Source organism: Ptychodera flava, chromosome 2 (genome assembly GCF_041260155.1).
Source record: "Ptychodera flava strain L36383 chromosome 2, AS_Pfla_20210202, whole genome shotgun sequence".
In the NCBI taxonomy this organism is placed as follows: domain Eukaryota; kingdom Metazoa; phylum Hemichordata; class Enteropneusta; family Ptychoderidae; genus Ptychodera; species Ptychodera flava.
Window position 1 is genome coordinate 20,907,457 of NC_091929.1, and position 11,886 is coordinate 20,919,342.

Genomic DNA, 11,886 nt, shown 5'->3' on the forward strand with positions numbered 1-11,886 from the left:
AAGCATCAAATGTGGTACTTCATATAGGAAGGTCTGCCTCTAGAGGGCGGGCATCATGAAGAGTGTTTGTTGGTTAATTCCTCCACCTAAACTTCTGATTGAACATGGCCGACGCGACGTCGGATTTTCCTGTCTAAAACTTTCACTCATTTTCGTTCATATGACTCTGAAACTCCAGGAAACGATTGGGAAGAAAGGGTTATCTTGAAATATTGAGGTACTCGCCGATATTTTGCAAAATTAAATGAGAAAAAATGCAAGGAAAATGCCGACAGGCTTAAACAATGACCGTTTCAGACTCGGAGGCATACGATCATCTCTGCAGATTATGCAACAGGCCCAGATCACGCGAGGCCATGAGGAGATATCCACGCTACTCAGTACCAAACACTAGCGCACACAGAGTGAGCAAACACAAAGTGAGGACCCCGAACGTCAGCTCAGTAGTCTGTAATAGATTGTAGTCAACTAAGAAACCTTTGAGAAAGGCTTAACACTGTGGCTATGCCGCTAAGTCCCATTTGATTTTTGTCACAGCTCAAAATCGTTCTCCCACACCTCAACCTGAGCTATGAACACCCCCACCAGCTTATGATATGACCCATCACAATGGCATGACGTCAACGGATCTTGACAGACGGAAGTCTTGACAGACGGAAGTAGTTGACACCAGCATACTGGTTTTCAACTCTAATACCTTCTCCTGTCTATAAATAGACACGAGAAGGTGAAAATAAGTCACAGTATTTAGTTTACTTGTCCTGTGAGTAGTATTGAATCATAGACAGTAGCGTCTATTGTTGAATTGACCTCTCATGGCCAATTCATTCTCGTAGTGTGTTTCAAGATTCAGACTAAATTAAGGTAGAATGCGCCTCTGGGACAGATATCCTTACTCTTAATTATTTTCCAATACTTTTCTGATCTGCCGCACGTGGGGGCTCATTTTGAAGCTCTTGGAGTAAGTGAAATTGTCACGTCTTAGATTGTTTTCAAATTTAAAATGTAATTTTCCCAATAAAGATAACACAAGGGTGGCGGCCATTTTGAAATCCAAATAGCCGTAAATGTTAGGTAATGTGTTTCTCTGGTACCAAAATTTGCACGTTGGGTTTTTATTAGGGTTTCGAGACCATGGGTCCGGAACGCTCTAGCAATCCTTCTGGTTTTTATTGTTTAACTGAAATGAGAATAGTTGAGAGTCCCCTTGAGGAAAGTTTGACCTATTGAATATTTGAGTTCCAAGGCGCATACTACAAAACTGGTCGAAATGTTGTCAAAAGAGGGCTTCGTTGTGACGATACATTGTCTGTCACAACAAAGCAATACAGAACATGGTGTGACGTAATACCCGGAAGTGAATCTTAAACGCTGAATTTTCATTATTTACTGTAAATTCTAAAGCTCTGTGCGTATTTTCCGCGGCACTGCTCGGCGCAGTCTCTATTCCTACAGGAAATTCGACGTTTTCCTTTCAAGTTGACCTTCACTTACTCTTTTAATTTAATTGTACATCAGATTTGAACCCTTATTCGGAAAGGCACTACCGTACGGTACCGAGATGTCAAAAAGCCTGTCACTGACAAAGCGGCGGCAAATTTCTCTCGTTCCGTGTTATCGTTCACGATTCGAAGTACATCGAGTGGGTCGGCACACTGAAAACCTTTTGTATTTCATGACAATCTCTAGCTCCATTAAAGGGACAAAGTCTGCCATTTTTTCATAAAGTTTGTTTGATCCGAGATACTAGTGTTTGACATGTTGAAAGATACTGAATGAATGTGTGACCATGCATAATTCGACCCCAGTTTTAGACAAGATACATGAACCATCGCGATAATGATTAATGACCACCGATTCATTTTCGCGATGGTTTCATTTAATTTGTCTAAAACCGGGGTCGAATACATGCATGGTCACCCATCATCCAGTATCTTTCAACATATCAAACAATATATATAGTATCTCGGATCAAACAAATTTTATGAAAAAATGGCCGACTTTGTCCCTTTAATGCGACACAGAACACTACCCTACATAACGACACAAACCTTTTTTCTCCTTGTCTGTGATAACGACCACAATTTGCCTACTCGGGCCATGAATGCAGAAGGGATGGAAGTGCAGCACCCTGCGAACCAGCTGCGAAAAATCCTCTCTGTGATTATTAGTTACATAGAAACTGTGTCACTTACTATGTGACAAGGACAACACAATGTTTATCGACTTCTTACGTGGACAATAGGTCTGTTATCATCTTTATCAGGTTAGTTTAGATAAGCGTATATAAAAGCAATGATTCTTCCATATCGAAATAGACATTTCCGCGTATTGCACAATGACAATGCAAAATTAAAGTTTTATCTTGACCCTCGTAAAGTGGGCACCTGAGCTGAGGTCACGTGATAGTCAGTTTTATCATGTGACTTTGCAGATTCTTCATACCTGAGATACTGACGATGGACTGATATAAACACAATGCGACGAGGCGTTGCGGTCATTAAATGATATTTTCATTGTTTTTGTCCAGTAAACCGTGCCACATTGCTTCAACTATATAGAGTATTTTGGAACACAAAGTTCCAGTTATGCCTACACATGACATACCAATGAAACTGCACGATCCTTCACCATCACTTTTAACTTCCTCCTCCCCGGCTTTGAGAAAGAACGCGCCTCGGGGACACGTATTCTGACTCTAAGTTTGCAATTCTTTTCTGATCTACCACATGTGGGGGCTCATTTTAAAGCTTTACAATCCAAAATTCAGAGTTTTTTCCCAATAGAGTTAACACACAAGGTTGGTGGCCATTTTTGAATTCCAAATATTGGAAAATGTTAGGTAATATTTTTTCTCTAGAACCAATCTTCGCACGGTGAGCCCATTTTTATTGTTGATATGGCAAGAGAATGGTTGACAGTATCATTGAGGAAAGTTTGAGCAAAAGTTTAAGTCTTTCACTTTCGAGGCGAATACTACCCTAAGAAGACCAATAACCATAAAAAATAAGCCTGCATCTTTCATTTTACAAAGACGGAACCTTAGAGATCACCTTGTTTATCGAAGTTAATTCACTTGTTTGCCTATAAAAAGTAAGAAGATTACTGTACCCTTTGATAATATGCATGATTTATGTTTCAGGAAAGTATATTTTTGCCTTCTGTCAAGAGTTTGTTTAAATACAAGTAATACCAGTTGTGGCTATGCGTATAGTTAAGGTAGAACGCACCTCGGGGACAGATATTCGGTTACTCAAACTTTTACACTTCTTTTCTGATCTACCACTTGTGGGGTTCATTTTAAAGCTCTTGGTATTAGAAAACTTTTCACTGGCTTAGTTTTTCGAAATTCGAAAATTTATTTTCCTCCTAAGAATTAACACAGGGATGGCTGGTATTTTGAATTTCAAATATCGGTAATCTTGGGTTATTTCTCTAGTACCAACTTTGCCCGGTGACCCCTGATTTTTATTGTTTATTTGAAAGAGAATGGTTAAAAGATTCCTTAAGAAAAGTTTGAGCAAAAGTTTAAGTCTTTCACTTTCGAGGCGCATACCACCTTAACCAATGAATACTTACTAGTCCAGAATTAAACTATTTGTCAAAAAGATTATTGAACTCTGCATGCACACAAACTGTGTTCACAGTTTACTACAGGACTATTTTCAGGGTAGATTAATAAAATGGTCTGTTACAAACAGAAGACATATTACAGAATTGGAAAGCATATCAAGGCGGTACAGCTATTTGGACTGTAAGAACATGGTTGAATAGGTCCTAAGGAAACTTCGGTAAATGTCTATTTCGCGCTTTCTATTTTGGTACACACAGGGAGAGTCCCGCACAATGCCAGGGAAATCCCAAAACTTTTACTCGACGAACACGGTGTATCATATTACGATCAGATTGCGAACACTGATAAATCTCCTTTTCCGCGTCCACGTCAGACATAATCTGAACCGACTGTGGGGTTTACTCCGCCATTTGATTTATTGTACTAATATAATATAAACTCAATTTGACCTGACTGTTTACTTATTCATTAACTGAACGTTAACTACTTTTATGATCCTTATTATTGCATTCTAAGAAACAGCTATGGCGATGTATCCATTGAGGGATCATAAAATTCTATATTTACACGTTTTACATTGCTAACGGAAAACACGTACGTCTGATAAATGTTGATACCCTTCCTGGCAGACCGTCACTGAAAGTAAAACTGTTTATTTAACGGTGTTCTCTAGTTGAGGACAGGCAGTGGTAAATCTACAATTATAGCACTTTACAGGAACTGAAAGTAATTTGACTGATTACTAGTTTATGGCGTTGATTGCTTGAAACCGATAAAACAAAATGCACAGGATGACGTTTTTGATGATGGAGAGGTATCCTGCATGGACATTCATGGACTAATATTTGATACATTGTAAATTTGCGCTTGTTCTACTTTGTAATACACAATCCGTTCCCTAAAGATAGTTACTCGAGAAACACAATATATATTAAGATGTAAATGGCGTCTTACGAACCGTCTATCTTCAGTTCAAAAAAGGAAGAAAAGAAAAAAAAGGAAGAAAAGAAAATATTGACTGACAAGTCTACAGATGACAAAAAAATGGAAAAAATCCCTATATCTGTATTGCCTTGGCCAAAAAAGTTAATAAGCATATCTCTGTAAGATTTCTCTAATGTACTTCCAAGCCGAATCGGCAAGTATGGCTTCTTGATCAAGATGTTATATCGCGACTGGCAAATTTTTCTGTTGATTGGCTCTGCGGTCGAAATGTAGATGTCAGTAGGAATGTCATATCTCATCATATTTGATCAGCATTAGAATATGTCCTGAACATACCTGAAAAGGACAATTCCTGCCTTTTTATATGATGTTATTTTTGTCACGTTCAAATACAAAGGATTGCCCTCATAAAATCATGCCACTCTGTGTACAATATGTTTAGCACTTGTTGACATAAGAATTCTAATCCGGATTGAAATTAGCATCACACACACAGGCTAAGTTGAGAAGTTAAAGCCTTGGCATCTCGACAAAATTTTGGAAGAGAAAAATTCAAGAAGACTAAAAATAGAACATTTAAACGATACGTCTTGAGCTGTTCGAACAAACCTGACCAGTTATAATAATTATCATATTTATATAATGCTAGAAATGCAAATAGGAATAAGCACTTCACGGCTGTGATAGGTTTCGTCCAATCTCTGTATGTTATAAGAATGAAAAATTACCACCAAATATATCGCTACTTTACAACATTCATCAGCCAATACGGTGTCGTGTTTTCCTAGGGTAACTTTCTTTCTTTAAATCACATTTTCTAATGAAACCTGAAACCTAGACATCAAAGACATTTCATCCAAATTTTACCCCGCGGTCGTCCGCACTAACAAAGTGAACGAGAAGTCTAACTCGGCTTCAATTTACCGGCGGAGCGTTTACACCTAAAAATAACATGTTCAGGGCTTCTCAAAGACGATACACTTTCAAAGTGCTTTTGTTTTGGGGGAAACTGGGATAACACAATGGCGTGTTCCCCATGCATTGAGTGGGAATCATTCAACTGATCGTTTTACATAATCTTTCACTTCTGTGGGAAGTGGGAGCCATTAGAGGAAAACTTTGGTGAAGTAGTACTGTAAAATTTTCCCATCCACCTCCCCATTGGTACTTTTGCTTGTGAGCGCATGCGTAACTCGTTCCTCGGACAAGCGAGCGAGTGCAACACACACCTGTGCCACGGCACATGAAAGTTAAACTGTGCTGCTTCTTTGCATAGCCAGTCATACAGCACAAAATTTAAATGTTTCATGCTGCTGAAAATGTCGTTTCGATTCAAATGTTTCGAAAATATAAAATGATTCCAAGACCTTTATAGCGCTTAATTAAATCCTGAAGTTAAGAAGTAATCCCGAGCTGAACATGTTGTAACGTGATAATACTTTTAATATCTTTCATTTAAGTTCAGGATATATGTCCATGGACACTGGATCAAAGAATAACTATTTAATCAAAATAAACAAGGAAATAAAAAGAACTCGAGAGGGAGAAAACATTTCTTGAGTGATCATTGACGTCACTGGTCTTGACTTGAAAAAATCTTAATGGCTCTGATATTTTTAGCGCATTTCCCCTCATGAATGTCATAAAAAGATTTTGTTACGCAATGTGTAGCTGACCTTGGCAGGATCGGATAACGACTTCAATATAGTGTTGGTACCATGATACCTAATCCTTGAAATCGATACAATGTACAATGACACAGTACAAGGAAATAAGTGATGCACTGTAATAATAACTGGTTGACTGTAGATCATACATCAGCTGACTAATTAATGATATAAATTCCTTAAACAAATCATTGTGACGGAAAAACTAAAGATTTTTTCTGACGGAAATAAAGAAGGTCCAAAGTCCTTGCAAACACGCAAAATTATATAAACTGATATATATATATATATATATATATATATATATATATATATATATATATATATATATATATATATATGATAAATCTATCATAATATGTAAGGTAGATAAATAAAACATTATGGATATATAAAGTATGCAAACGGAAAGTATATATATATATATGTCAATATATATATATATATATATATATATATATATAATATATATATATATATATATATTGTGCGAATTTCTTAAACTTGTATGAGCTATCCCTGGCTACGACTCAACTTCGTTTATATATATATATATATATATATATATATATATATATATATATATATATATATATATATATATATATATATATGAATAGCTATCATTAGAATTTCACACACTAAAGCGAGTATCTGAAGGTGTTGATAGATTAATCCATTAATCTCATTGAAAGATCGCAGAGAACATAGACACTTTGAGTACTTTATACGTTTTTGTAATAATATAGTTAATATTCATGTACTTCTCTCTGACAATGCATCAATTACTGCACTCCCTACAAAGACAGTTAATTCGTTGAACGCTTCTCAAAGCTAAATGGGAAGTTCATTAGAATCTTTGCGATAGGCATGGAGTCAGGAGAACCGGTACAGGTGTACGGTAAATACTATTTATCCAGTCAGGAATGGGGGGATACAGGCAGTCATGTAAACGTAAATATACACTGTGATTACGCGGGTTATCGCATCAAACAGCCCATTAGATCCGTTGCCGTCCCGACGCTTCGCATAATAACAACGTTGCCAGGCACAATCTATTTACATACATGAGACGCGTACGATCATGTCAATGAATGGCAAAATGCTGCAAACTCGAGTTTTGACGACGCGAATGTCAACCCGCCCACAAGTTAAACACTTTGACAACGTTATTTGATACCAACTATCTTGGCGAACATTACCGAAAATATACACATAATCCTTCATACATTAAAAAAAGATCGTCGTTTTTTTCTGAGATTCCTGACTCTGAAGATTTGTAGTGTACGTAGTAAATTAAATTAGCAATTGACAAGCCCCATTTAAGTCCAAAGTCTTCACATATATAGTTTGGTTTTCAAGTATCCAAAAAGCTACGATACAGCGTTTATAAATTCTGTCATGACTCTGATAACATGCCTACACAATAGTGTACTTTGATTTCAATATTATCGATCGACATTTTATGATATTATCAACGCACTGATTAAACTTCATGTAACAAATCATTTATATAACTTGTAACATTTTTTACAACAGTTGTAAAATGAACTCACACAAATGTCCATGATCGTGTTAACAGCGTGGTGGGCTGAAAAATTTGACATCAAAATGTCATTGAGGTACGAGTTTGGGTCGCATGATGTTGATAGGTAGGACTGGCATTCCATGCGATCAGAAGATCCTTCATTTTCTGATAATCTGGTCTCCACTCACTGCTCCATGTGAAGCATGGACCCAAGTGACAACAGATGATTGCTCATGTAGTTTACTCACCGTTGTAATAAGTAGCATAGTCATTGCAACTAGAAAACTGGAGCACCAGTCCCTCGAAGCAAAGTTAGCCATCTTCATTAAACCCAGCAGCTATTGTCTCTTATAGCCTGGTAGTCAGTGAGTTGATCCGGTGAAGGCAGACTACAGAAATAAACCGTAAATGAGGAAATCGGTGTAATTAGAGAGTATAAATCGCTGACACGGCGCTTTATCTCTGCAAGAAAGGGGAAGAAGGTATTGTCTCTCGCCACAATCGAGATCTCGTAGACTGATTCCCAAGTGCCTGCCTCCGGTCGGTCCGGCGACAATGGGGGAAGTTTCGACTTTATCGGTGAAGAGTTGTCGGCGATGCGTTACATACAGCACACAGTGCTGGCTCACTGAGGCCAACCCCAGTAATGTACAATTGCAACTTTCCGGGTTCGAAGTTCAGTCAAATATGGTAGAGGATTACTGGTTTGACAGTTTGCAAGCTGCCCGAGCAGTTTACAATCGGAAATATGTTACAAATTCACCCGATCACATAGTCAACGAATGGAATTTCACCTCTTCGTGCTTTGGCCACCTCCGGTGCATGGTTATAGGTTGGATGGATTTACGGAGGACATGCGCAGTAATTGAATGTTAGTGATTTAATTTACATCGGCCGGTATTTGCCAGTTTTGACGACGGTTTCTGAGGCAGTCGTATCCATGAAGCATTCACATAATGACCCTGAACTTCAAACGGCGTTACTAAGCCAAGGCTCGGTACAAAATTCACTGACAGTAGTCGACGACTTACTGACACCTGTAGTGGTCAACATCAAATGCTGAACGGGACAGCAGCTGTAAACTTTGATGATTTGTTTAATTTTTTGTTTTCATGTCAATTACAGTCATGTTGAGATACACTGTATCCACCTTGTCAACTGAGCCTGTACACGTGTAGACTGCTTTGTTTATTGTTGACATGTGATGACTGCATTGTTTACAAGTGAAATGAAGAACTAGAATTAAACTGTAATACAATAACAGCGAATATAATACAATATACACACTGAGTTGACGAGCTAAATAGCTAGTATTTCCACAAGCTTTCAGGAGTAGAACAAGAACTTACAATTTACATATAAAACAAGCGGGAAAAATCTCAAAAAGTTACAGTCACTAGCCCTTTAACTATACTTATTATCGTCTGCAAGCTATGATCAAATTCTACATCGACGTTTAGCTTCTTTGACAAGATGCTTAACAGAATAAAGGCGACTACTAACTGAACATCTTGCGCTGATTGCTAATTTTCGACATTTCCGTAAACAGGATGACACGTGACCAGAAACTAGCTTCATTGATGTGACGAAGTGGCACATTTTGAGGCGGTATAATTTATTTAAACCCGCCTGTATCTGTCAGGAGATTAAAAGATCTGAACGCAGCATTAAAATTTGTATTAGTTCTTGCGTGCTAGAGTTTCATTTCCGCGCCACACCGCTTCTCACACATCTTGTTGTATTGCCGCCATCTGTAGCCGCAAAACGCCATCTTTCATGATCTTTGCGACGTCGTAAATACTTTCTGTATTACGAATTAAAATGCAAACGTTGCGCATCCCTTACAACTGAAAACAAAAGAAATGAAAAGAACAAAGGTGACTCTGAGGGGGCGTTGTACATTGAAGACGTTTTGTCATTCTTGAAACTTTCTCTGTCAGTCGCTGTATCATTTGTCGTCTCAAAAAGGCTTTAAGAAAAAAATACGTGATAGTCAGTGGCTGATCGTTGATAAAGACAACGATATTTGAAGACGATTGTGATCTAGTTGTAAAATTGAAGACCGAATCTGCGACTGGAAATTACTGGTGACTTTTCATGACGTCACTCAGCCAAGGAAACATTGGCACGTTTCATCAATGCGAAAGCTATTTATTGCGTAGTGATGGATTACTCCGCACCTTTTCTAAATTTAGAAATCTACGACATGTCATGCGACTAACGTTCAAAAAATACAGTGAAAACACTGTACGTTGTTTGTTTATAAAACAATTCTGCATTGATAACACAATATGTGATTTGTAGCTACTAAGCTTACGTTTTTGTGGCTATACTTCCTTGGCCTTTGTTCGATTCTGTCTGATTTTGAACAATCTGTCATGGAACGAACTGTCATGAGAGAATACGCATGCATTCTGTTTTCAAGATTCTACGGTGATGTTCTCACAATATACTAACTACCATACCCTAAGCTATGTATAGAAATGTCACATAGACAGACTTGCGGGCTGTACCTATTTATAGAAGGCGCGCAAAAGACGTTCGATTAGGGGTAGCTTCTCACAGCGTAGTGACGATGGAGATTGACGCATCTCCCTTCAAAGATTCCATGTTTGTACCTGTGGCAGGCTGAACACACCAACCTTCTTTAAGCTGCCTATAAAATAGTTGTTTTCATTTTCCACTGTTTGCGGACACAGTAGATCGGGTCAAATTTTGAGGGGGTACACCACTGGTGCGGGAGGATTGGCTATGAACGCTCCGCATAGTTTTAGCAACTTGACCTGAAAGAGGGCCCTCCATGTACGACGACAATGCCCTATTAAATCAAAATCTTCCTGGTTTGAATGGGCACACGTCAGCATAATGCGAAATACTAGTACATATTCATTGACACCCTTTCACTGAAATTGCAAATTTTGCATTAGAAAAGCAAAACAAGACTACAATATAGTGAAGTTCAGGCTACCGTTGACCCTAGAGGAATGCAAATCTCTTTGCAGGCTGTGAAAACGAAAACACAGATTCCATATGTGTGTTTCATTCAAACTTTTGTCAGCGTCAGACGATGATAAGCGAGTAACGTACATTGTAACACGTGCTAAATCCCTGGAATAGACAGGTTGGATTTTAATAAAATCCATACACGGTAAGCATGGGTGTTTTGCTTTCATAAGAGGACATTTACACCCCCTTTGTGCTTCATGGCCATTGTAAAACGATTATGCTCCACAGCGGCAATTTTTTATGCGAATAAAAGAACACCTGATTTTTTGGGTGATTAGTCTCAAAAGAGTGGATTGATAATTACTTCTATCTTTTAATGCGCGAAAAAGACTAGTTTAAAATGTTTGACAAAGTTTGCCGAAATTTCGCTTCAATATCGAAATGGTTAAGCATTCACTTGTTGCAACTGATCTTGCTATTGAAACAAGCTACAGTTATAATCTGGTCACATATGGTATTTCTTAAAATATTTGTCAGCAGTAGAAATTTCAAGCGCTGTGCTATATTTTGCAACATACTCATGGCGATTTAGTGATGTTTATTGTCTATTGATGCTACTGTTCTAAAAAAATACGACAATTGATTGGCTCAAAGCATAGACAGTAGACCCTTCCCCCTCTACTGTCTACTGTCTGTGTTCAAAGTCACTCGTGCTTGACCTCGGAATTTGAAAGACACGATTTACTTTTAAAAATAAACACGGAAACGAATAAATCATGTCACTGTTTGAATGGACACATGAAACTTTGTTCCGGCTTTTTTCTGATCTCTAAATGAAACGGCCGGTAGCTTTAAAATTTGAAGATTTTCTTCCCTGTTTTTTCGTTGTCATAGAAACTGTTGTTTCTTGTTCTACTCCCTAAAAGCATGTAAGGAAGCACATTATTCAGCCAGTCAACTGAACCGGTAAATATTATATTGCTGACGGAACACTTATTGGAAAAAATGAGTTTATCGTGTGTTAGACGCCCTATAGCTGAAAGTTGCAAATTACAAATTACCCATAAAGACAAGTACATTGCAAAATCAAGAAAAGCAGATGAGCTTACATTTGCAGATTGAACCAAATGCCACACTATATCCAATTATCCAAATAAGTTCTAATCGTGTTACAGATGTCAGATAAATGCTTGTCCTGGTGAGAATTCAAGACGACGTTTTCGCAT